Source organism: Sparus aurata, chromosome 20, assembly GCF_900880675.1.
Source record: "Sparus aurata chromosome 20, fSpaAur1.1, whole genome shotgun sequence".
NCBI classification, from domain to species: Eukaryota; Metazoa; Chordata; class Actinopteri; order Spariformes; family Sparidae; genus Sparus; species Sparus aurata.
In genome coordinates this window covers 17,704,968-17,732,421 of record NC_044206.1, presented here as the reverse complement: position 1 = coordinate 17,732,421, position 27,454 = coordinate 17,704,968, and the positions used below count along the sequence as shown (strand labels likewise).

Genomic DNA, 27,454 nt, shown 5'->3' with positions numbered 1-27,454 from the left:
GTTTTTCTAAGAATGTAAATGTCAGCGTATAGCGAGGCCTTAACACCCCGCATTTTCATTTTAATGCCAGTCTTTTAAAAAACAGCAGTTTAGCGACTCAAATCCTGCAGAGAGGAAATCAGATTTGTTTTCCTTCTCCGAGTCCGGCTTATTTTGATGTCTCTCGCCCACTGAAACTCATTCTTATTGTTAAAAAAAAACAACCATCCAATTCATCAGCGGGGGGATCGCTGCCGCCCACAGACAAGACGACATATTTGTTCTGCTGCTTCACCTTGTTGGCTTTTGTCGAGGGGGGGGGGGGGGGGGGGGGGGGGGAGGTGCCAAAGGTGGATGTTAAACATGTCAAGTGCTATCTGCCTTATTTACTTGTGCCGCTGAATATTCATGAGGCTTGATACTGGTGTCAGCCTTCAGCCAGCCGTGCAGAGACAACCGGCATGAGCCACTCTGCGGTCGTCACACGAGCTCCCTCCGACATCCCAGAGATGCTCGTCCACGTCACATTTTTCGTTTGTTTTCTAAGCAGGTGGTGATTTGCGCCCGAAGCTAACAATCACTTCCTGTTCCAATTTGTGTGCGTGGGGTGGAGGGGGGGAGTGCTTCTCTCTCGCTCTGGGACGAGTCAGCGAAGGCACCCTGCGATGAAGAAGGGGGGAGTTGGGGGGGGAGGAGAGCGGGTATAACCCCCTTGTTCTGCAGTCATGCCCATTTACTCCCCCTGACACCTCCGGGGACACGCTCTGACCTCTGCAGGGATCTCGCCTCCCTCTTTACTCTCACTCATGCGTTTCCTTCTCTGCTCCGAGGAAACCGCACCAAATTCCTTGTGCATTACAAGAGTTTTTCGGGGAGGCCCGGTCGCCGCTCGGCCTCGTCTAGACTGTTGTTTGGCAGCGCCGCCGAGCTTTGCGGTGCGGGGTCAGACTCACTTAGCGTGGCAGCGGAGATTGCAGCGGTTGTCTCATTAAATATATGTTTCCTGTGTTAACATGAGAAGCTCATGCTCTTTGTTGTTCCTTTACCTCAGATGAAAGACACCCTCGGCAGGCTGTAGCCTCTCAGAGCTCGACGCTGTCAACATGGTTAATGCTGCGAATTAATAATTTGTAGGGTGCTGCGGTGGGAGTTTGGCCGTGGTGAAGGAAGAATTAATTAACTTGAGCTAAAAACAAAACACAAATGTGTGAAAATACAAGGCCTGTAAGTCCTGCGTTCGAGTCTTTACTGAAGCTTGTAAGTTCTAATTCTAATTCTAATAAACAATCCAAAGACGTAAACAAACGGTGAGGTAGGTTTTCATCGATAGTTGGCAAACTTTTCAGGGTCCCAACATGTCAGAACTGAGGATTTGCTCCTTTTTATTTTGATACATATTTATTTTCAGTGTGACCGACACACGGACTAAACATGCAACGTGAAAGTGTCTGTAAGTAGCCTAACTGTGATGGCATTTCACACTGTAAACAGAAGATTGACTAAACCAACCAATCGATCGATTAATCAAGAAAATTTAAGCAGCTGACTAATCCAGAACATAAACATTGATTAGGTGGAGCCTTATAGGCTATAATGTAGTTTAAAAATAGCTCCCACTCAACAAACTAGGCTATAGTAGCATATATGCTAGCCCTTTTTTTCTGAATTGTGTACTTTTACTTTTGTGTACTTTTACTTCTAGTGTATTTTCCAGAATACTGCCTCCACCACCGCTTAAGCCTGCGTTATTTGATTTTTTTCTCCATTTGAGGGCAGCATAGCGAGCTACAAACACAAAATCCACACAGCTATTAGCGGATCTTTATGACAGCCATGTTAGCTACCCTGTTTGACATCTAGCAACATTAGCATCATAGAGTACCATCATTTTGAGTCACACATCTGTCCTCCTGCTGAATGTAAGTCCAATATTCACTCTTTTTTACCTGCTTTAGTCAAAACCAACTCCTGGTGGACATATTTGCATCTGTAGCCTCTCAGTTCTCCACTAGCTTAGTGGCTAACTAGCGCACAGATGGTACATAAGATGCTACATTTGCTCGATAATCTTATTTTGTTCATAGGCTTCGTGTTTTGTGTTAAGCCAGGAAACACTGCTTATAGAAATGACAATAGGTTTTTAATAGATTAATTTTGTTCAAGTGTACGGCCAAACTGTCCATTTAAGAGACAGTGAGAAGCTAATGTTAGCTTAAAACTAATCGTTGTGGTGCATTGTCACTAATGTTGCAATCTAGAAGATACTGGTCCATCATATTTATAATATATCTTTCATAAATCATAAATAAAGCCTTTAGTTACAACTTTAAAAAAAAAGGATTTATAAGGTGTGCCTTTTAAAAGTGGATCATAGCATTTAGATATTTATAGGCTAACGTGAAGCTACTGGCTTATTATATATAAGTGTAGCTTTGATTTGAGTGAAAAGCAGCCGACTGTTTATTTAGTGGATTAAAAGGATGAAGTAGCGATCCGGAAAATGCTTGAGTGCAATCCCTGAGATGGGTACGGCACTTGACTTGATGTTTCTTTGTTACTTCCCAACACTGGATTGGCGAGAAGAGGAGCAGAGTGAGAGCTCTAGGCCCTGATGCATGAGCATTCGGCTGCAGCACGGGGAATTTCATCTCCTGTCATCTCCCGCTTGATTAGTATTGATTGGTCGGGGCCGAATTGGCCTCTTGAATGGAAGTTGCATCAAATAATCCCCTCATTCTCGTTTCTCCCGAATCCATTGTGAGGGCTCGAGAGCGATCGTAGCGTGCGGTGGCAAAAAGCTGAAACATTTCCTGCGGGGGTTGAGAAAAAAAGACGTGTTTCTAGCCTCAGTGTTTTTACCTCTTAATGAGACTGGGGGAAAGTTGACCTACCGAGTGATTGTGACAAACATAGCCGAGGGGGGAGCTGAGTGTTCTGCCCTGCCCCCCTTTTCATTGTGGTGCTTCAAAAAAAAAAAAAGTCACTGCACCTGCGGTTTGTATGGACATGAATCTTTTCCCAGACAAAAACGAGGAATTCACTGCAGCTTGGAAGGATCCCCCCGCGGTGCACGGATGACACGGTCTGCTGTGCCGCTGCCGCTGCCGGTTGGCTTTGGATGGAGGGCAGCTTGAGTGTAATGATGAAATGGAAAAGTTCCAGCGCAGTGAGCACTCGCACGCAGAAGGTAATTGGAGATTTTTGCCACCAAAGAAACTCTGCACGATATGCTTTCAATTCCGCGCCGCAGAGACAGACCACAAAGTTTGATTATGTTTGCTGTTAACTAAACGCCTGCTGTAGTCGAGCGAAATGAGATCCTGTTCAGTCAGGGTGCAAGCTGGGGAAGGTGAGAAGGCAGCTGCTTTCGCTGAATGTGTTTCTTTCGCTCTATTTTTCTTTCGTGATACTACAAAAGCAGCATCAACATTATTATTTCAGTCTGATTCAATCTCACGTTTTCACTCTCGAGGTGTTTTCAAAACACAAAGACACGCACAGGAGCCAGCACAAATAGGTTTTGGCATCCTATTCTTAATTTATGAGACCTGAGTGCCGTGTATTAAATGATTGACAGGTTAAGGATTGCTCGGGATCCCTGCGTTAGCGGTGCGCTGTTGATCGTTTTGCGAGCAGGTGTTGGAGGCTCGTGTTAGGCTCGTTTAATTAAGGAAAAGACTTGAGATCAGTGGTTCTTGAGCCACTTCAAGTCTGATTTGACACTGGAGGATCAGAGTGTGTTCAATGGAAAGCAAATGAATGATTAATAAAGAGAAGCAAAGCTGCTTCGAGTCCTGCTCAGAAGACATTAATAATGAAGGACACTTTGAGCACCTCGGTGGCGTACGGAAGACAAGAGGTTTCATCACCTCCTGGATTTTACACTTCTAGTTTTTTGAATAATTTTGCCGGATTATTTTCACTGTATTTATTGTTTATTTTTGCATTTTGACTTGTCTTATTTGGATTTCATTTTCATTTAAATATGATTTTAATGTTTAACTTATCTTTACTTTATGACAGCAGGCGAGCCGCGTCTGGATTAAGCTTGTCAGTGATGTAGCTGATCAAAACAAATGAAACAAAGACTACAGCAGGCGATTAGTTAACAGCAAACACGATCAAACTTTGTGGTCTGTCTCTGTGGTGTGGAATTTAAAGCATATCAGCAATGTTCTCTAAGATAGAAAAAAGAAAAGCGCTAAAGTAAATTGTATCTTTGGGAAACGCTGATATTGTTGAGGTTATCTTTTGCGTCCGTTTGTTGGTTTTCTAACCAAGATTACACAAAAACTATTGAACTGCTTTCCACCAAACATGGATGGAGGATGGGTCCTGGCCCAGAATAGACCCTGTAAACTTTTGGTGTGGATCTGGATAAAGGGACGGATTTGGGAAACATTTTTAGCCATTTTCGTAAATTTTTCTGGGACTCGTGTGGATCTTGATGAAAAAAATGATGTGGTATTTAGGTGGCTGGGATATATGAATTAATACAATTTGATATGGATCTAAATACAACTCCAGATCTAACAGCTTTAAAAATGTTTTATTGGATATTAGGTTAAGCTTGATTGAATTAAAGGCGACTGTTGGGCCTTGGCGGAGGTATGCGTTCTGTTGAGTCCCTTTGTAGTTTCTTGAAATCTAACAAACAAATTATATTTTATTTTTTCTCCATTTGAATCTTTTCCCTGACTTTTCACAGACTATTTGTTGAAAAAATAAGAAAACACTAGCAATAGTTCATTAGTGCGTTTCCACCCGTGTTGTTATGTGTATCTTTTAAAAGACCCAAGTGGAGATGCCAACAATTTGACCAAAATATTGCGAACATGATTATCTCATTATAACGTATTCTTCTGCGATGGTGTAATGGTACCCAACTGGAAAATAATCTCAATGTGCCCAAATCCAAATATTTGCATAAAAGTAGCGGATAGAAATGTATCCACATTTTGCTTTGCCAATTTTCCGCAAAGTCGGTTAAAATTTGCAATAGATTTGTTTGACAGCTATCGATACCAACCAATTCAGATCTATTCAGCTTGCATCCTATTATTCGGGAGACTGGCTCACTTCACTCAGAGAGGTTGTGTGCTCAAAGTTTGATTGTTCGCCTTTGGAGTTATGAGTGCCAGAGGTGCCAAAACACATAAAAGATGTTGAAAGAGGAAAGAGGAAGATGAGGAGATGTTTCTTGGCAGTGTTTGTTGCTCTGTGAAGCCGCCTCTCCCCGTCTGCAGTGTAGATCCTGCTGCTCTGTGAGTGTCTGTCAGGGCTCCATGTCATCCTGCCATTGTTCAGGGCAAGAAATCAGCACAGACTGCCATTGTTCTGCACACAGATCTGCAGCTACAGGCTGTTCTGCCCAATATCTCTGCACTTTGTCAGGCTTGTAAAATACAGTGTCATCTCCTGGCCGTGATAAGAGGCCACAAAAGGCTCTGCCACTATTTTTCTTTGCGTTTTGGAAACATCAACGTTGAATTCTTCTAATTTGCCATAATCAGTGTCATTTTTCCCTGCAAGAAAGTAGTCTGAGCTTTGACGGAATGGATGAACAAGCATCTCCGCTCCCTCCTTTAGAACCCAACCAGTTCTTGACAGCAGAGGAAGACATGCCTCAAAGTGGATCAAAGTAATTCCTCCCTCCCCCTGTCTAAACGCAGCAACATGTTGACATGGTCCCAGTCGCACAAGCTCCGTCGTTTGTGGAGGAGGAGGAGAGCGGCCGAGGGGCTCGTGGGAAAGCATTCTGGCTGAAAAGACGTCCTGACATTTGTTTCCCAAACACTGTTTGTCTCGCTTCATGTTAAGGGGCAGCGAGGATCTTTGGAGTGTTGATGCAGGCCGTCCTCTCCTTTGCGAGCTTGATTGTATGTGCTTCTCTCATGTGGTTTTCTTACTTTTGTGAAGCACCTAACTTAACACTTTCACGTTGCCGCTGTGCGTCCCATTCAATGGCGACGCAGCACGGCACCTCGACAGGCTGCGGCAAGTAACCTTTAGTCCAGAGGGAGAAATTGTTTTTCCCAGTAAGACACTCGCTCTTGTGCCACATGCACTTCTTGGCCCTTGCAATAATCCCTCTTACACCGAAGTCATGAGGAGCTCTCACATTGAGCAAAATAAATGACTGTGTTTGCATCAAATCCTGCTGAGCTGTGCCCCGATGCTGCTACCACCACAAGGAGAGAAATGCAATGTGATACATACTGTCTTTGTTGTTTGGATTTTAACTGGACTAACAGCAGTGGAAAAAATAGTTATTTTTTTTTTGCTGTTCAACATTGTGGAAGTGAATGCCGGATAGTATTTTTTAAATGTAAGAAATGTTATTTAAACAGCTGTTTAAGCACTTCCGAGGCTTAGATGGGCAGGAAAAAAGTTGAATCATCAGTACAAAAGATGAGTAACACATCAGGAGACATTTGGTCTGAAGACAAAAAGTCAGAGAAAAAACAACGGTGACTACCAAGAAACATTTTCCAAGAAAGAAAATCTTATCAGAGATTTTAAATATCTGTTGTGTGTGCCGAAGCCAGAGGAAAAACCCTACAGTGCATCTGCCTTTTGTTCAATCTTGGACGAATTCAACAAATGTGGCACAGTGTTTCTCCAATGGGACAATAAAGTGATGTGAAGATACAACGAGATAAGATGAGATAAGATAATCCTTTAATGATGCCCTGGAGGGGGAATTCAGGTGTTACTGCACCACGTGGACAGAAATAAGTGCAGCTGCGTAGAGAACTTAAAAAGTTCAATTTGCGCCTGAACCAGAAGTGCAAATACTTACAAGCAAAGTGACACAGTGGTGTGATTAGTAATTAATTCGCCACAGCATTGATTTGTGCCTCTAACTGGCTTCAGCTCCACAACAGCAGCAGCTTCAGCTCATAGTTGTGTACGTCAGTTTATCATACTCAAGAACAGAATACCAAAGAAAAAAGCAAGAAGGGTTACATCTTGATTTAATCTAAAACATCTTACAAGCTGTTAACACCACAGTACCACAACATGAAGATGTTACAGCAAGCTAACATGTTAGTGTGTGGTATTTAGACTGCACATCCTGCAGATACAGAGCAACATTAGCAACTAGACTTGAACGAACATAAACAAATGCATGTCTGATATTAAGTCTCCTTTTAGCTCTGTTTTGTTCTCCTCCACCAAAGGGATATATCTTTTATCTCACACTGTAGCTGCTGATTGCTCCGCTGTGTTCACAGTATGGGCTGGTAGCAGATTTATCAGAGCTCTTTTCATTGAGTGCTAGCGGACAATTAGTTCAAGTTGTTTAATACGACTCTGGTTGTATTGTCCGGGACAGTCCAAAGGATGTGACTTGACTTATGTACTTTACTTGTACTGTCAAGTGCCTCGTCTGAGTGCATCTTACCACTCCAATAGCAGAGAGCAGCAGTAGCTAACAGTGTTTTTAGAAATGGAGTCAGCTAGCATTGACTAACGAACAAAGTTCAACAGAGCCCCTTCAACCAAAACAATGAGCTGAAAGAAGCTAAACTACCACAATTCTTAAGGATTTGTCACTACTCTCTTTACATTCATCATACTGTTGTAGTTTTCCCATTGTTAGCATAAACATATTGATTTGTGCAGCTTCAAATTAGCAATCACGATCCAAAATTGGACTAATCTGTTGGCTGTGCATCTGCATCAGTTCCTGTCTAAAAACAGCTAACATTGAACATACTGCATGACAGCATGTTGTATATGGTGTACTAGTATATAATATGTATGGAATTTGGGTCCTCACATCATCGTATTTCAAGATAATCACCAAGGAACAGCTTGAATGTGATCAACATTTGATTGAATTCTTAATTTGTCCTTGATTGATGCTGAGTGCGCAGGAACATATGGCTCTGGTGTCTGTAATGGCCCGCCGGCTTCTGATGTTGTGCTCCAATAAGCCGCCAGACATTTTTCTCAGCCAGCGTTGCCTTCACTATGACACATGAAGAGACCACAGATGAGAATCACCTGTCTGCGGTTGAGCCCCGGGTAGCAGAGCCCATCTCCTCTCAAGGCAGGTTGTCACCACGGCTATTAAGACTAATAGCGGCAGCCTGTGATAAGCACAGTTAGCCGGATTCATGACCCGAGCGGCTGGAGCGGCAGGATCATTTCCACTTGTGTGTTTTTCTGCTGATGCGTTTAATTTTTTATCCTGTCCGGTGCTGTGACACAAGAGGGAAAGCAGAGAGTGCCAGAAAGAGAGAGGAAAATAGAAAGCCTTGGGTGAAGTATTGATTGGTACGATCCAGGGTGAAAGCACTACAGCATACACTATATTCTCTCATATGACACACAAAGAGCCTCTCTGTAGTGCCGATTGTATAAGACTCACATCCATCAACTCATTGATAGTTTCCTGTTTCCAATTGTCGATGGACTAATTAATTACGTAATTTAAAACATTCATGTTTACATTAATTACCAAAGAGTAAACAGCCTGCTGAGTTTTTGAGTAGTAAAAGGGACCTCTTATAGGGTAGGGTCACTCAAATATATAAAATGACACATGTTTCCACTTACCTCCATGTGGTGTCTTTCCATGAAGCGCTGTGGTTTATTTTCCTTGAAAATTATGAAGCTGATCAAAACCCACGTGCATTAATCTGGTGCTCGTACAGGTTTGTACAACACATTGGTATAAGTAGGTCTGTATTAAATCGGAGCGGTCGCATCACAATCAGTGTTGTTTACAGGAGGAATGTAACACGGTCCAGGTAAAATGCATCTGTGGGAAACACTGGAACTTCATCCTCTAAGGAAATAGCCCCTATTGTGCATTCCTACTAGCATCCCCAGAAGCATGAAGATTAGGAAATTATTTTAAAATGACAAAGTAACAACAAGGGCTACCACTTACGATCATTTTGAAAAAAAATGGTTTCTTTTCACTTAACCCTGTTTCTGTGATGAAAAAAGTCTTATCGAGTTAATTGTAATCAGTGTGAACTGGCCCTTTAAAGCAACATGATTGACCAGATGAGGTGTTTTGTCAGATTAAACTTTCCTCCTCCCTCTCCGACTGGTCCTCCCAGTAAAAAACAGCCTAGATATTCATCTGGCGTTAGACCTGTCCTCCCCCTCCCTCTCTGCCACCACATGGCTGGTATTAACCGATTTCCCAGAGATCACTGGAGGATGCCGTCGGAGCACTTGTGCTCCTCTTTCTCCCTCTCAGTCGCTGAGCGCAGAGTGGCCCCGCTTAATGCATTGTAATGGTTGACCATTATTTACGCAGGGGATAAACAAAGAGAAGCGAGGAATTGATGGAGTAATCCACTCTCGCAGTCATTAGGCATTGAGATGGAGGAGCTGGTGGGAGCAGCCTCCTCCTTATGCCTCTCGAGTCGAGCAGCTAATGGAAATGGGACTCATTAAGACACCTTATACTCCGACGCACCCAAGATCATGAGCAATTGCTAATTGATTGTCGTTAGCGCTCTCGCAATGAGACGCTCTGCCTGTTTTCTCATTTGTTATGAACGGCTTTGTTTTCTTCCCCCCGTCTCCTTCACTTCATTATTGATGTTGCTGTTTTTCTTTCTCTTCTCCCCTTTTTTCGCCTCGGGACTGCTCTGCAACCGAGTCATCTCAACCCTGTTTTTTACCTGGTTAGCTGCAGCAATCGCAAATCGTGAGGGATGTGTAACATCCGCAGTTTTTTCTGTTTAATTACAAGGTATGAATCTCTTTAAAATCAATATTCTGGACCCACTAATGGCTGCATGTGCATGAAACACGCAGGCCATAAAAGGGCGGATGTGTAAAATGTGCTTCTGCCGGCGTGGTCATGGTTCAGCAGCGAGGGAGAGGCAGGTCTCCGTGTGATGCTTTGATTATTGGCTCTGGAAATTCCTTCCTCTTTCCTCTAGAAGCGGCAGATTGTGTTCATCTCAGCCTTTAATCATTTGCCCCCTCCCCATAGTAATGTGCACTCTTTCCCCCTCCCTGGATTCCTCTGTGTATACGTCCGCTCCCCACCTTTCTTCCCTCTCATTGCTTTTTCTTTTCCCTTATTACGAGAAGGAGGGAGGAAAAGATAAGGGAGGGAGAAAATGCAAATATAGGTCCTTTTTTTGTGACACATCAGGCCTCATTACACCCACCTCTCCTTTGCAGTTGGCTCGGGACGATCTCCCCTCTATTTCTCCTCTCCTCTCGCTCGTCTCCATTACATTATGAAGTCTTTCACCTCCAGTAAACCCTCCTCTGCTCTCGGGGCTGGTGAGAACACAGAGAACAGCCGGGTGACCAAAGAGGAATCTCTGGCTGCAGGGCATGAGATTTGCTTTGCAGATGAAGCAGGACAGGAGTAGGGGAGATAGGGGGGCATCGTTTTTATGTCCACGGTCAGACGGTGCGGCGTTTCTTTGCTTTAGCGCTCTGCCAGCAGCCTACACCTCTATCTCTATCTTCCTCGTGGGAGTTGCTACCACCTTCTCACTCTGATAGGGAAAGACTGGAAACAAAGGAAGAAAAATACAGGCGCCCTCTCGGGATGCTCTCGCTTTTGAAACAAGATATACTGTAGAGAGAAGAGGAGGAGGAGAAATAATATTGAAGCCATCAATTCATGGAGGACCCACATAAGCATCACCTCCCTCCTTTGAAATAAAAAAACAGGAAGTCTGTTTTCATGCAACGTAGGCCTTATTTTCACAGTTTAATCCGCAATAATAACGGTTAGCTTGGTAGCTAGGAGAGTTTGTTATGCGCTGTCCTTTAACACTTCTTTTTTGCCCCTCCAACATTCTAAAATATTCATGACAAAGAAAAAGAGCAAATCTTTACATCTAAGAAGTTTGAACAAGCATACATTTGACATTATTGCTTGAAAAAATGAGAACACCATTGAGAGAGCTAGTTTGAATGAATCGGTAAGTCTGTTTCCGACTGGCTAGCATGTCAGCCATTAGCTCGCCAGCCAGCTTACCAAGTCTTTTGCTTAATAGAATGACTGAAATGACTGATCAGCTATCAAAATATTTGGAAATAAATGTTCTTTCAGTTGACTAATCAATTAACCGAGCAATTGTTGTAGCTCTAAATGACGTGACCATTCTGAAAACAAAACCTGGAAGACTGTTCCAGCATAGCTAGCATGTTAGCCATTTGCCCAGCAACTTGCTTACCATTTCTCTAGCTGCGCTTTTACACACAGATGTGCCGCTAAAAAATATAAGCCAAAGTATTTATTGTAAGCATCTATCGCAGGTCAAAGAATGACTTTTTGGTTCAACTTTGACCCTCCATGCTTACCGTAGTTGTGTTCTCCCAGCTTTTTGGTGCATTGATTGAATATTAATGAATTTTTATGATGGTCAGTTTAAGCGATTTAGATATTCTGGTTGAACTGTTGGCTTATTTACGACCTGTCTGATTGTCTGATGGCTCATTTCTTCTCCTGTTGAACTTTGTTGTTGTTCTGTGTCTACATTAACGCTCAGTAGCCCGACTGTGTTATTATAACCGATTAAAAACAAACCCCAAAACGCAATTAAAACCCAAGCTGTAGTATACCTTTACGTCATTATCCTAAATTGATAAAGAAGAATGCTTTTTGTGGATATCTTCTTTTAATTGTTCCACTTGTTCAGGCAGCCGACAACACAAACAATTGATGCCAGAGGGCAAACACGTTGGGAAGTTTTGCACAGCGGGAAGTAAATTACCTGCATTTGCTTGAATAGGAGACATAATTGGTAGTAGCTGCGATGCTGATCCAGTGGCAACCGACATGTCTACGACTGTGCTGCTCAAGTGAGTGCACTTGCCTGTGTGTGTGTGTGTGTGTGTGTGTGTGTGTAGCGCCGTATAGGTTATGTGTCTATGTGAGTATGAGGCTCCACATAATTACAGCGGTGGTGGTTAACTAGGCGCCAGCATTTGTGTTGATCAGTAGAGAGTGAAGACTGGGGGAGCTAACTGAGCCGGTGTCTCATGCTCTCTAAATGTATCACACCAAAAAAAAAAACATTTTTTCTAAACCTGTAATCATCACTACAGCGCTCATTCACTGCAGTGATGCGCTGATGTTTATGGCTTTGCCCCCACAAGATGAGTGTTTCTAATGTGATCGCTCCATATGGACGTTCCTCAGAGACCAACAGAATGTGCTGCACATACAGAATACAAAGGCCTCACTGCTGTATATTCAGTGATGATAGTTGAAAAACGGCTGCACAATCCCAATACACCTTGTGCCTCGACCACTTAGCCCTACCCTTGTGTTTTGCACATTCATGCCTAGGACTAGAGTTCTTTTTTTATTCGTGGGTGAAGCTTAAGCGCTACGTGGCCCTCCAAACTGAAGTTTTCCAGGGGCACACTCCAAAACTAAGGTCCTTTTCTTGTAACAAGTTTAAAAACAGTCACTGCCAGATCACTGATTTCTCGATAGCAAACTAGCTAGACTTCTTTGTACATAACTCACCTGCATCTGGAGAGACCTGAAGTGGCTGAAGCAGTGTCCTTTTTCATTTGATGACTTGACTGATGGAGTGAAGTTGTGAATTAACTGTGAGGGTCCGTGCTTTTCCGTCTACATCAAATAAATGGCACATGGCATTGTGATAATTCCAGGATTGCCAAAGTTACACATGAGGACATATTTGTGTCCTGATACGTACAGGTTTGCGTCTGTATGCAAACACGGCATTAATGATAACTGATGACTTATGAGGGTCCTGGAGGGTAATCAGGTTAGTTATAAATGTGCTATTATTCAAGGTGCAATACGTAAGAATTTTAGTGGAAAACATTCAAAATTTAGGTCAAAATATCAACAAAATACAAAGAAATAACTGTTTTTTATCTATTTGTGTGCTGTGTTGCAGAGATAACTACTGAACTTAGCATGCTAACAAGCTAGCCTCAGATGATATGCCCCCCGTTTGTTTGTTTCGAAAATGGATCCGACAGCTGGCCATAAATCTTACATGGCGCACCTTTCACACTTATGTACATATAGGTCTTATTAACATATAATAATGTTAATAAGCATCTCATAAGGATTTATATGGGCCTTATTACCAATTAACCTCGCTTGAATATAAAGTGTAATCAAACTGATCGATAGTTGCAAAACACGTAATTAGAAAGATTGAGGAGTTATTGACCTTAAACCTTAATTCCATTAAAATTACCCAATTAAAGTGTTTTATGACGGTTGCAGGAGTCAGGGTGTCCTCTTAATTAATTTGCCTTTAACGATGTCATTAGTGGATATGTAAACACCCTGACTGTGAGCCGAGTCGAATTCCACCGTGTTCTTCCACTCAATCCTGTTTTTTATCTAAAAAAAAACCTTCGTCTCCGCTGAAAAGAATCATTACCAATGACGAGACTGTCGTTCCTACATTTGCTGTTCAAGCATTCCTCCTTTGACTCCCAGTGTCTTTGTCGGGGCGTCCTTTGAAAAGCAGAGATGCGTATCTTGGTTGATCTTGCGTGTCTTGAGCATATCAACAACAGGAAGCGGCCCCCGAAGGAGGTTGTCGCGATTTTGTGTAGCACTCCTCGGAAGTGGAGCACCGTTGAGCTGCAGAGGAGGTGAATGGGAGGTCAAAAATGTTGTAATTAAAGCCATGCCTTTTCACACATATCTGTCCGTTTCTGCCCTTTTTTAAGAAAAAAAAAAAACTTTGAATCATTGCTACACATCCGTCGAAGGATATGTGGTGAGTAAAAAGGGAAATTTTGCAACCGTTTTTTCGAAGGTCATCTGAAGTGTCAACCTGCAATCATCAATTTCACTCAGCGACCAACACGAAAAACACAACGAAGCTCTGCATGTTTATGCTCCCGAGCTGTTTTATCACCTTAGCTCATTGTTCCCCTTTTTTTCATAGAGGCTAAAAAAAACCTCTTAAAAACCTCTTCAGTCCTCTCCCTGTTCCATTGTTTGCTCGCATGCTTCAAGTCCATGTGCATTCAAAACCTACTGTATTTACCAGTTAAAATGCAAATGCGGCCCACTGGGAATAATACCCCCAGAGAGCTGGCCAGGTTGGACAAGGCAGCCTGTGGCTCTCGTAAAAAGCTTCTCCCACAGCGCCGAGAGCAGAGCCAGGTGAAAGTTACTCCCCAGGTGTTCCTCTCCTTTGCCATTGTTCGGGCGTCCGGCTCCCACTGCCCGGCCCGACTCACCGGTGGGTTTTCATGGCCACTTTGCGCTGAATGGCTGTTCTTCATACGGCCTTGTTAAAAAAAAAATTTAAAAAAACCTGATGCTGTCTGGGGAGGAATGAGTCTGTCCAGCACCGGTGGCTGCAGTGACAGCGGGGATTTTGACTCCATGAGGACCCAATTAAACCTGGGAGGGACTCTCTGAAGGAATAATAACAATGATAAATGCACCTCTGTGGCCGGCTTAAAAGAGCCAGGGCAAACTGCTTTACTATGCTGGCCTGTCTTGACACAATTTACTCCCTGCTTCTGTTTTTTTTTTTTTTTTTTTTGCAGTATCAGGAGGTTTAAAGTCTCACCTTGTTGGAGTTATTTTTCTGTTTGGGTGTCATCTTTCAAACATTTTTCATGACTTGGCTTTATGCAACATCAAACCCTCTCTGCATGTGCTTTGAATTGGCTTCGGGATGTGGTGTGTTTATCTGTGTATGTGAGAGTCGCACACATGATTAGAGCAGATGTGTGTGTGTGTGTGTGTGTGTGTGTGTGTGTGTATGTGAGAATATGATAGAGACTGGATTTTTTTTTGCGTGTGTTTGTGTTGGCAATATGTAAGAATGATCAACAAAATGTGAAGAGGTAACTCTTTTGACGTCATGATGTCACTGTGCTGTGCTGCAGAGGTATCTACCAATGTTATCGTGCCAACCAGTTAGCCCGTCCCGGTGTAAACACTAACACTCCTCTGGATTCTGAGCTCGCAGTTCAAATTGCCAGCTACATGGCTAACTGAGCTAACTAGCTAACACCAGCTGTTAGCAGCACTTAGTGGTTACTGGGGTTATCTGCTGCCCCCTATTTGTTTTGGGTATGGATTTAACAGGTGGGAAATTATTACATATTACACCTTAAAATCATGTATCAAGCAAAAAAATGCCAAAATGTTTAGAAGTTCCAGTTTCTCAAATGTGAAGATGTGCTTTTGTTTTTTTTTGTTTTTTTGTTATATCTTTACTGAATTATAGTTTCAGGTGTTGGTCAGACAAAACAAAGTATTTCAAGGTGGTAAGTCAAGCTCAAACTTGTTGGGATACTGTTGTCGTTAGTTTTGAGGACTTTTTAAAAAACATACTGAATATAAACTTGTATGCAATCAACGCTTCGGATGCCAGTTTCAATTTTTAGCACATTTTCAAATTTTGCCTTTTCTTATGATGTTTTTCCAAAACATCTTAAAATAGAGAAATGGTCCTTTTTAAAAACCTCATTATTTGAGGTTTACCCCGTCTTAGAGAGGATACGCAACCACTTGAGGCTCAATGTGTGTTTTCCTCTGTCAGGTGGTAATTCAGAGAAAACTACTTTAATTAGATAACAGGCCTCTGTATTTCAGATTTGCACTTTGCCAGCAGTTTGTCAATTACTGCTTGTGGTTTCATACTGCCAGTCAGTCTTTGTCTGGGCGCTTGAGCCTCCTCCTCACCGCGCTGCAGAGCCGTGTTATTGTACTTAAACAAATCAATTCTGTTGCAGTTGAGCTTTTTTCCCTCCATCCCCCGTCATTATGAACTGTTTGCAGTGCAGAGCACATTGATTTTTCACAGCCCTGGAAAAGCTGTTGATGAATAGCACAGAGGTATCTGGGGAGAATCTGGCTTTAAAAAGGAGGCACCCAGCTTCAACCCCTCCTCCTCCTCCTCCCCCTCCTCCTCCTCTTCTGCCGACCCATTGAGCCCCCAGCGCTCCTCCACTTTCTCTTTTCAGAGAGCTGTACTTCCAACAGGGGAGAAATGCTGCCTGAAAAATCTTCCAATGATTAAAAAAAAGAGGATTAAAAAAAAAAGAAAAGAAGTGCAAGTGCACAGGAGACTGCTTTCTCCAGCTGAATGTGAAAACACACCTTGTGGTTAGACAGTTTTTATATATGGAGCATTAGCCTTGTCCTCTCAACCAAAGCACGAGCACTGGAGAGGCCAGGGGAGGTCTGGTCGGGGGATAAAAATGGCTAGCGTTTGTCACGTGTGTCACTATGCAGACGTCCGACGAAAATGATACTCTCATGCAGACTTCATAGGGATCAAAGAGGGGAGGGGTGGGAAAAATGGCATTAGTCACCTACATATACGCTCTACGTATATATTCACACACCCTCAAGTCCTTTTTGGTACCTCCGCTAAGGAGGTGATGTTTTTGCCAGCGTCCGTTAGTTGTTTTGTTGGTTTGTGAGCAGGATTACACAAAAAGTACTGAATGGATTTCCTTGAAACTTGGATGGAGTTTGGGTCACGGCCAAGAATAGAGCCCATTAACTTTTGGTCCAGATGCCCAGAATTTTTTTTCTCACTTTCCTTAACATTGTGAGACAGGCATTTTTCAACATTCTCGCGGACTGAAATATGTTATATTTGGTTGTTCTAAAGGAGACTATTAGGCCTTGGCGGACGTATGTGCTCCTTCTAAGTGTCATTCTTGTTCTCGGGGAGAAGGTCAAAAGTTTGTTTATACACCTGCTGTGAGCTGTGCTACCTTGAAAGCCGACTGTATTTAACTACCACCTTAACCGAGACCATTCAGGGATTGAGGAATTTTAATTTAGCTGTCACAAAGATCTGAATAATATCCTTCAACAACTTAATTTGACTTTTTTCTACATAAGTCTTGTGAACTACAGAATAAAGTTACAACACTTAGAAACTCTCCCATACACTCATTTTACCATTGACAATGTAAATATTCAAATAATTTTTTCTGTCAAATGCCAGCAGAGGCATTTGTGATGTATAGAACAATAACTTATGGCAGAATCCAGCCAATGAATATGAAGCAAGTGATTACAGCTACTCACAATGCGCTCTTAATTGATTAAGGGCAAACATACACGAGACACAACCATTAACCTGTTATCTCCGTTACGTTCAAGGTATATTTATGAAATGGTTAACCAACAACTACTGTGGAAGCCCTGCCAGCCACAGTGAAGGCCCCTCTTAATAGGCTTATCTGTCAATCGGGAGTGAATTGCGAATGTGCCACGGCAGTGAACTTACTCTTTGTTGGATGTTTATGATAGCATACTGATCATGTGAAGCACTGGGTGCTCTTTGGATTCGTCCTTCGTGTGCAGGGGAGCGTGAAGGAGCTTATCCGTGCAGGGAAGACATGTACCACGTTTAAGAAGGCGCAGGTGGAAGCCACTCAGAGCCCAGAGGGTGTGGGCCGTGTGGAGCGAAATCACCGAGCGCGCTTGATTTTTTTTCAGGCAGAGAGAGAAAATGCAAATGTAATAATTCAGTGTTTCGAAATTGGTGGATGATGCAGCGGTGATGTTTTTTCTTTCTCTCTCTCTCTGATTTCCTCTCAGGGGCAGAAGACGCGAGGCACTGAAGTGTTTCTCCTCCTGGTGTGTGAATGGATGGGGGGGTCCTTCGTGGTGGAGAATCAAGGATTGAAGTCAACACAGGTGAGACTTTTTTGTTATTCATAGGTGGTGGGTCCAACAGAGCCCGGCAGGTGTAAGAGCTTCATTTTGCGAAGCTGTGCGAACAAATTAGAAGCTCATGCTCTCAAATTATTAACGCAGTGCCAATCGTAGTTTTTACCTACAGTGGATATTAGTTTTTGTTACAGTTGTGATGCTAAATGAGTATGTAAAAGTGTGTTTGCTATCAGGGGAAGTTCTTCAGGTTATGTCATAGGCGTCTATGTACTGTGTTGCAGATATTTCAAATGGTGTTAGCATGCTAACCAGTTAGCCCTGAGCTGAGGCCGACTGAGCTGAGCCCTAGTCGAGGTTGCAGCATGGGCTGCTTTGCTCCATGGCTTCCTGAGCTGCTCGCTAACTGCAGCTACCCACTACAGCTAAGCGGTTATGCTGCCCCCCCCCCCCTATAGTTTTGGGGCTACCTTCGAATTCTGGCAAATTCTTTCAAATTACACCTTTAACCCCCCGCAAATTAAAAATTGTTCGCAAACAATTATGAGATAGCACTTGCTAGATAGCACTTTAGCGAGCTCAGAGAGCGTCAGGACAGGAGAGACTAAATTAAAAGAAGCCTGGAGAGCTATTGGGGCTAACTAGCTCTACCGTGTGTAGCTACAGCTTGCTAACATGTTAGCCTTGAAAGTAGTGAGTCACATGAGAGAAGCACAGCTGTCAACACTGTTTAACTCAACATTCTTTGAATTGAAGAAGAGTAATTACATTTGTGTGCAACAACCGAATAAATTAGAGTTCGGTTTGCCAAATCAATTAATTTTTTTTTTTTTATCCCTGAGACTTTCCGGGCTCTGTCAGAACCTTTTTTTTTTATTTACCTGAAATGTTTAATGCCTTTCTGGAAAGAAATGTTTTGACACAACTGGGATGAAACAAAGCTTGTTACTGGAAGCAGATATCCGCCCTCCCCTGCCACCACAGTGATTTAAACACTACGGCTCTGTTTGCCCGGACACGCTCCGTCCTCCACAGCGCGCTCGAGTGTCTTTGGTAAACATGTGATGGCAGCAGCTTGTGTGTGGCCAGCGTCGGCTCACCTCGCAGGACATGTTGATTTCATTAGGCGCTCCTGCGGTGGGGGGTCCGAGTAACAAAGTGTTGAGATGTTGTTTATGACATTCACCCGTTATCGGAGTTCATGCACGGCCTGACGAATGTGTACACACTCCGAAGGTCACGATGATCCTCTTTAGCCACCAACCCGTCCTTATGCAACATCAGCGTACGCGCCGCTAAAAGGGAGAATTATGTCGTGGAAAGGGAATGTAATTGGTTTGTCCACTGTATTATACAATACAGCTATGGCTTCATGGATTAGGAATTGGGACATCCAGCACACTCAGACACACACACACACACACACAGAGTAGATAAGAGTGGTTTATCTTGATTAGAGCCGCGTGAATGCTGAGAAATACGGTGCCCCGACAAACATCTGCCCGCCACACAGCCAGAGTGGGATAAACCAAAGTGATTATTGTGGAAATGTCAGGCGAGGTAGACAGCGAGAGCAAGTGAAACGAGGATGGGGTTTTGACATGAACAGGGGGCACGACACGAGCGCTTCACAGTCGCTCTCTCTTGCTCTCTCCCGATGCCAGATTTTTCCACTCACACTGTCGCTGTAAGGATGCCTGCATGGAGGGAAAGTATCGCTGGGTTTTCCGTTATAGTCAAAAGAAATGAGAGTATGACCTGTGAGATATATTAATTTAACTATTTGTTAAGTCATTTTTATACCGTCAATTTATAATATTTGTATTTGTGTACCAGTTTTGCAGTCGACTATTAAATACACTGAATTTTTAAAAAGTTGACTTTACATTTTAGTCGTGCAAGCTAACATGTCTCAACTTCAAATTATTAGTCTACTCTACTTTAATTTTCCTTGATTTGTTTTAAAAGTAAAGTCACTTTGTCAGATTTTACAGTTTAGATTGGCGACTATTTTGATAATTGATTAATTGGTTGGAGTAATTCTGTCTGACAGTAAACGGAATATCTTTAGGTTGTGGACAAAACAACAGAATTCAGGACGACGTCTTGCACTGTGGAGTCTAAAAAAGTGACTTTAAAAAAGAAATGAACCTAAAATGACCTAAAATGAAAAATGTATCATTTTAAGTCACTTTTTAGCTTGTACAACCTGAATTTAATAGTCTACTTTACTTTAGGGCAACTTCCAAACTTTAAAGTGTGTAGGTTTTTGGAATCCATTTTCTCACATTTGATAGTCCAAACACCTAATCAGTTGATCGAGAAAATAATGAATTAATGGACAGTCTAATTGTTAGTCGCAGCCCTAGAATATAGCAAAACAACATCTTCAGGTAGCTGATTTTGTCCGACCAACGACCCAAAACCAAAGATATTTAGTCTCAATTGATCTTAAACAGAAAAAGACGGAAGATGTTCACAGTCAGCCCACTGAAACCAATGAATGTCTGACAATTTTTTCTCAATAAATGACTGAAATGTTCATCGACTGATTGATCAACCGACTGCTCCTGCAGTCGACTCCTGATATCAGTAGGTTGACGTCTGAAGGTTGCCAGGTTGAGCCCTAATGAATAATTGCTTTCCTCTGTGAGACGCAAGGGGGGCAGACATTCTGTTAACCTCGCTAAAAGGGAGAAAAAAAAGGGGGGGGGGGGGGGGGAAGAAAAAAAAAATCCCCTTCCTGTCAGTGGTCTCTCTTTCTCTCTGCTCTTGTGAGATCTGGAACTGATAAGTGTGAGGCCTCTGGTAACTGAACAGGAAGGATAGAGGGCCTGGCCTCGGAGCTCGGAGCTCAGAGCCCCCTGCCTCCACTCACACATGTCCACCTCCCCTGCACGGGCAAACAAAGAGAGCAGAGCCCGCCACTTAACTTCAAGTTTCAAAAAACATTTAAGCCTATTAGAAGGATTATTATCACTTGTTGGAGTGAACTCTCGCTCTGAAGAGATTTCTGTTGAATATAATAACAGGCGGGCGGTTTGATGAAACAGACCTCGGCCAAATTAGTGCTGTGCAGCGGCTTCACGCCCGGGCACAATCGCAACTCCCTTGTTCCACTGACCGGTGTTGAGTCAAGTGGAAGTACTTTATTAAACAAGCACATGGCAGAGGAGTGAGAGTTTAACATTCAACACAAACATCTAGAGGTCTGAATGACAAGCTGTTAAACTGATAACCGCGATGGAGCGGCTGTAGTGTCTATACATAGATGTTTCCTGAGGCCTGAAGCAGGTACTTTAAAGGGGAACTCTTGACGCTTCAAATGTGTGTGAATAAACAGTTTTTCCGAGTCACCATTCCAACAAAAACTTGTTACGAGCCACTTTGGTGAACTCGTGGTGCCAACAGCATGGGCAGGACAACATTTGTTAAGTATTTACTGGATCAAAACAGAAATTACAGACGGGCTATCTGTAACTTCAGGGTTACAAACAACAGATTGCACAAAGTTAGTGAAAGATAAAAGCGCCTGGAAAAGAAGAAGATCTGTAATCTTTGTAGTGATAATCTTTCCAGGGCAGGACTGCTATGATTCTTTCAAATGTAAAAATGTCATCGTGGATATAAAAAGAGAATAAGTGTTTGCTAAACTACTATTTAGCCCATCTGTCTCTGTCTTTTTTGCTATTATAGTCACGTAAGCCAGACGTTTTATGTAAACTAGGCGCATTCTTGAAGATCTTCTCACGTTCGGAGATCATTTTATGCTCGCCGTCTTGACATAATGAATCTGATTCAGACATTATGAGATACTTCACCTGGCATTTGTGGCCCATTTTCGTTCCCTGCTGGTTCATTTGATTACTGTTGATAACAGGCCAATCACACGTGACATGTCACCTGATACCCTACAAACCTTTGTAACTTCCTCAAGAGCCGAAAAGAAAGTTCTTCTTGCTCAGCTCAAAATCTGGTTCTACACAGATAGTCATTTATTAATAAAACAGCCACAAGACAAGTTCCAGGTTCAGTATGGGCTGTGCAAATATTCTCGCTCTACTTATTACCAGCAGCTGAATGCAACAAGATCGGAGTCATTATTATGAAAGTGTCTAAAAACATGCTGGGAGACGCAGGAACCTCCTAAATAGATGATAACCGCTAAAGAAACTGCAACAAAAAGCACTTTATCACAATAAAAACCTCTTGGAATGAATTGGCCTACTCATATTATCGGTTTCTTAAAGGAAGGGAAGGCGTTTCTTGAGAAAGATAGTCGGTTACTGGGTCTCATTCCCAGTCTGTCAACTACCAGCGTTTAGTTACCGATCCCAAAAACCTTGTTCCTTGACAACCTGGGACGACCTTTCTTTCTCCGGAACAGCCTTCCCTATCTTTGAAAGTGAACGATGGAACAAAGGATCTTGCCCTTGAAACTTTTCCACCATGACAGAGATGGTGCCGACGATTGACTCAAGGGTTCACCATTGTCATGTAGCAGATGAGTGGGAAGGTGATTGTTCTGTTCGCTACCCACTGAGTAACTAGGCATGACAAGATAGCGCTGGTGCCAGGTTCTCGCAGCGTCTGTTATCTAATCGAGCTACCTCCATGCTTAACTCTCGCGTGGAATTTCCATCTGATCCCATCTCTTCACAATACCTTTTTACTTGTAAAGCAACTTTGGGAGTCTAGTGCGTATCTTTTTCAAGGCTCAGACTGCGGCGGAGATGTTCCGGGGATGGTATCCTCCCCATGAAAAAGTGCGAGATAACGTTCCAGGGTGACAGCTGAATTATTAGCCCATTAGTCACCGGAGAGAGAAAGAGGTGGATGAACATGGCATCCGTCAAGAGTGAGACTCTTTTTTGCAGATAGCCTCCCCTAAATGCCGCCCAGGAATCTTGTAAGTCTCTCCCACTGATGGAGGAGCTGGAGGGGCCGAGGTCAGGGAGCGGAGCCGGAGCGATCCCGGTGCTCTGCTGCTGCGGGTGACCCGGCCTCCTGTCCCAGGAACAGAGCAGCATAACACAGAGGCAGAACTCAGTGTACCAGACTAAAAATAGACGTGGCGTCAACCCTGCTTTCCCACAGACACATACAAATGTGGACGCACGCGCTCGTGCTCGTACAAGCACACCACAGCAGCGTGGGCGCTCATCCTCAGAGGCGGTCGCGACCTCCGGTGATAGTCGGTGATACGCCAGAACATGTTTGAGTGACAGGGTGACTGCGGCGGTACAAAGTGCTTGTGTTGCTCGGGACAGATGTTCTCCACAACCTCCTCAGATGGTCTTCGTTGACGTACAGCAGGAGGAAGCCATTAAGCAACACTTGGCTCCGAGATGAACTTCCCCACTGCTCTGTGACCCTGGTGAATCTCAGAGCCTCCGCTAAATCTCATGTGCCTTTGTACAAGCGATCTGCCTGGCAAGAAGACGCCACAAAGAGAACGAAGAGCGCCGAACAAATGGAGTAGCGCTCGCTTCTCCCTTTGATGTGAAATTAAACCTGATATCCCTTTGACATGCCTTCCATGGATAACTTGTCAATTTCCTGCTCGTGATGAATAGCCTGAATAAGCTACGCTTCACAAGCCAACAAATTAATTAATGGCATGCCGTAATATGTTTTAAGAACACTTGGCATTGAGATGCTGCTGGCTGAGAATGGTTTACCTCGACGCTGCTCCTTGAAATACGACCACATTAACGAGCCTTTCTTCTGCCTAATGCAGCCATATTATTGCATCTCTCTTTGTCAGTGAAAGCTGTTACTGTGGTCTCATTAGGTTGGCACATTTCTTGTTGTAGAATATAGCCCAACAAGCCTGACTTGACTCCACACAGCTTCGGCTAAATGTTCTATTTGTAATATGTCTGTTTAAAGCTAATGAAATGATGATAGTGGCAGCGCCGCAGGGCCTTGAATTAGCCCGCCAGCTGATCTGCCATTCAGGGGGCCCGGTTTGAAGTATTTACAGCAGGAGGACAAATATAAGCCCAGAACCGAGATGCTATAGTTAAAGTTCATCAAGTTGACTTTCCTTATCCTTGTTGCTGCTTTATTTGAGGGGGAGATTCTCCACTACATGCCCTTTTTACAACTACTTTGTTCGCAGTCTTTACTTTATGACAGATATAACTACTCGTACATTTTCAGATTTCAGCATTTCCAGAACTATTCAACGGTATAAAGTTACAACGGAACAGGGAACCCTGAGGAGTTGGTAGTGATCAAAACCAGAGCAAAAAGAAACTAAATATTAGACTGTCAAAGATCAAAACTACTGTCATGTCTGCACGAGTGCAACCCTAACCCAGGAGGCAATTAGCTTAGCTTAGCATTCCCAAAATGGCAGACCATTTATTTAAGGTTTGGTACAAATATTTGGAAACTGGGGTAGACTTTTACGTCAAACATTTACTCATAATTAACCACTTTTACTAATTCGCATCTCTCGGATGGAGAATGAAGAGGAGCAGATATTTTTAATACACACAGATATGCAGCTAAATGTTAAAAACTGCTACATTAAGAATGACCTTTTCTGGTTCCTTTTAAAGGCTTTGATATAAAACACGGTGTGTATCACTGGTTTATCTCCACAAGCTCCGAAGCTTGATTGAGTGTCATACAATGCCAGTCAGATCTTTTTCCGAAGGCTCAGGAATTAGTGGCAGACAGGCTGATAGTCATCAATTTCAGACTTGTTTGGTAATTTTTGGGATCAAAGGCGATGATGAGGATGATGATACTGATGCTAATCCCGCTGAAGGGGATGATTGAGTCATCAAGGCAAAACAGCTGTCTTATGTGCCGCCTCTAATGGCTGATGATGACGGTAGCACGAGTGTAAGTGAGTGCAATTGACAGCGGAGTTCGAGCTTCCTCGGGGAGGAGGGAGAAAAGGCTGAATCTGAGCAGAGGGAAGCAGGCAGCAGGGTGGCCATGAAACATTCATGCACCTGGGGACTCTTTGCATAAGGAGAGCAAGCTGAGCCAGTAATGAAGTAAAGAGCAGAGGACTTTTAATGGCTCTGTTTGTCCTTTTATGAGATTAGTGGTAGTCTGGCTTCGTATATGAATCGCGTTAAAGTGCATACGGTGATTTAGTGACTTGTGCTCGCGCACTTGCCTGCTTCGGTGCCTTTGCGGGAAATATCATTTACATTTGGAATAATCTAATTGTGGTTCCCTACAAGATAATTGGTAACCACAGGTGCACGGCCGGTTATAGCTCAAAAAATGGACGGCAGAAGGTGAGTTATTCCGAGCCCTCGGCCCCGCCGTGGAGATGACAACGGAGCGCCAAATGTGGACGTCCCCAGTTGTGCCGCTTTAACAGTTGTCCGTTCCTAAACTCATCCCGCGAGCTCTCGCAGGGACAGAAAAGGCGAGAGGAGGAGCAGAGGAATGGCAAGATGAAGAGCAGAAGACGGGAGGAGTAATATTTAGACAGCTGCACGTGTAGTGGCGTGTATCGATGTCAGGGGGAGGGAGGGGGGTTAGAAGTGGAGGGATATTTCGGTGTCCTCAGCGAGGCCTCCTACAAACTGCAGTATTGATGTCACTGCGCTCTCCTGACTGTAAATCACAAGTCGCAGTCGTCTATAGATTTACACACCTGCTCTCTCTCTTCCTATACCGTAGCGGTGCAGTGACTGTCTGACCTGAGCAAAACTTGCTCAAACTTGTTTTAGAGATATCTGAGAGCTCACTGTCGATGTCCCCGTCCGCAGCCCTGACTGGCGAGAAGCGGTACATTGACGGTGGTTGTGTGAGACAGCTGGTCACATGTCTGTGGTCCTGTGCTAGACTGGCCCTGTGCCTTGAGGTGGTGGATGGCAGCTGACTGCTCTGATTCACTGGGAACTCGACTTGTGCGTTGTGCGCCTTCACAATGGGCTGACTCATGGGGAGTCGACGCCGAGCTTGTTCAGTGTCCATCTCTGCGCCGTTTTCGCTGGAACTTTTCTGTTTGACTCCTTTGTTAACTGTGTGTTTTGATGGAGACAGTGGTCTTTTCTTGTGACTGTGTGTTTTTCTTACATTGTTCCCAGTTTTGTTCCAGCGGGGAAAGGGTCAGTTCCCCCACCTCGTCTCCTCGCACCGCTTTCTTTCTTGTGACTGATAACTGTCTCGCTGTTGTCTTAGAGAGGATGTGGACTGTCAGTCAGTCGCAGGGAGCTTTCTTTTTCACCTGATGTGAAGGTTTTCTCACAGGAAGTGTGAAATGTGCACCCAAATCACAACTCCGTCTCACTTCAACCTGTAGGATTTGCTAATAATCCCTTACAGAGCTGCACAATTAAGTGCAATATCCAAATCACAGAAACTGCAATTTTTTGATGAAGGGAAAATATGAGATGAAACACATTTTTCAAATCGCAGTATCTGTCAAAAAAATCACAAAATGATGCTTTTCACCATTTTGTGCCGCTCGAATCCCTCACTGGCTTCCCAGCAAACATTCCCAGTTGCGTTTAGAGCCATTAAACACGAATCAGTCCAGTTTTTATAATATATCCATACATTTTAAAGCTTGCAAATACATTATAGCTCATATTGCATTATGGCCAAGTGCAATATCCAAATCGCAAGGAGTAGAATTTGTAACAAAATGTAATGAAGTACTGTAATACTGCAGAGATGTCCTGGAAGAAAAGTCGTATTCTCTTGGAATAAATGCCTGATACTTTGGTATAGACCTCAACAAATGTAACATCATCGCGATTTAAGCTATTTTTTTGTATTGTGGTACCAAAATGATCATTCCCACTAATTAGGCATCATATCAGACACATGGTATTTGTCAAAAATGATCAAAATACCATGTTTACCACCATTAAATGCAGCTGTGATATCTCAAATATCTATCAGTTTTACAGCGATGAAATTCAAACTAGTCAGAGCTATCAGATGCCAGAACAGTGGCACTGTGGTATTATTAAAACAGCGATTGTGCTTTAAAGATTTGCTCATTCGCGTTTTTTAATGTTTGTGTCGGAAAACGACAAGTCAGCGAATACTCCAGCGACGTTTTTTGTCATATTGTATTCAAAGGGTAACGAACAAACACGTCAACATTTACTCAAATCACACTTTATGTCACATTTCTAGAAAACACGTCACAACAGAGGCAAAAAGCAATAAATATACCTATAAATATTCAGTTATGCCGCGGCTAATGGCACGGCAGCTCGCGGTTAACATTCTTCAGCTCCTGTTTTTCAGTTTTTGCAGGTAGTCAGCAGTCAGAAGTGCCGGCGACCATCACGGCGAGCGATGGAAATGTTTGTCGCTGTAAATAGAGCTCAAAGAAATGCTGACACGTCTCAGCCCCCACCCGACACAGTCTGAGACTCAAATTGAATCGGAGCAACAGAATTAAGATCAGAATGAGCGGCGAAAGCTGCTCGGGCCAGAGAAAAATAAATTTCCTGTGATGGGGTTCAAAAAGTCCGGGAACGAGTGCCGCGTAATGTCTCCTCTGTCTTGATGATTGCAAATTACCTTGCGATTTCAAATTTAGTAAGAAATAGGATAATGATAAATGCTCTGTAGTGGTCTGTTTCTCTGTGTTTTTTTTCTGTGCTTCCTTTGTGAAGCGGTTCTCCATTATGTGGTTTTCTCTTTGGCCACATTGTGCACCGCTGAGTAACCAGTCGTCTTTGTGCTCTTCAATAACCCGTTTTCCGCTTGGCGACAGCACCGCGAACATTAAATCTCCTACCTGCGGTCACTCTCGGTCCCCCGTCACATAATAACATGTGCAGCATCCGCGCAGCAGCCACTAATTGCTGCTGGATATTAGAGCGAGGTCTCTTAAGACACTGACCTCGCTTTAGCCAATCATAACAGAGC

The 27,454-nt window shown here is 43.3% G+C and overlaps 1 protein-coding gene across 2 annotated transcripts in view; it reads left to right on the top strand.

The window, feature by feature from the left end:
- Positions 1 to 27,454, top strand: part of LOC115571265 (zinc finger MIZ domain-containing protein 1-like) — a 128,385-nt gene that overhangs the window by 19,874 nt on the left and 81,057 nt on the right. For both annotated transcript variants that reach the window (XM_030400550.1, XM_030400551.1), the window contains exon 2: positions 17,513 to 17,611. The gene's annotated coding sequence lies outside the window, so the exon portion shown is untranslated. The remainder of the gene's footprint in view (positions 1 to 17,512; positions 17,612 to 27,454) is intronic.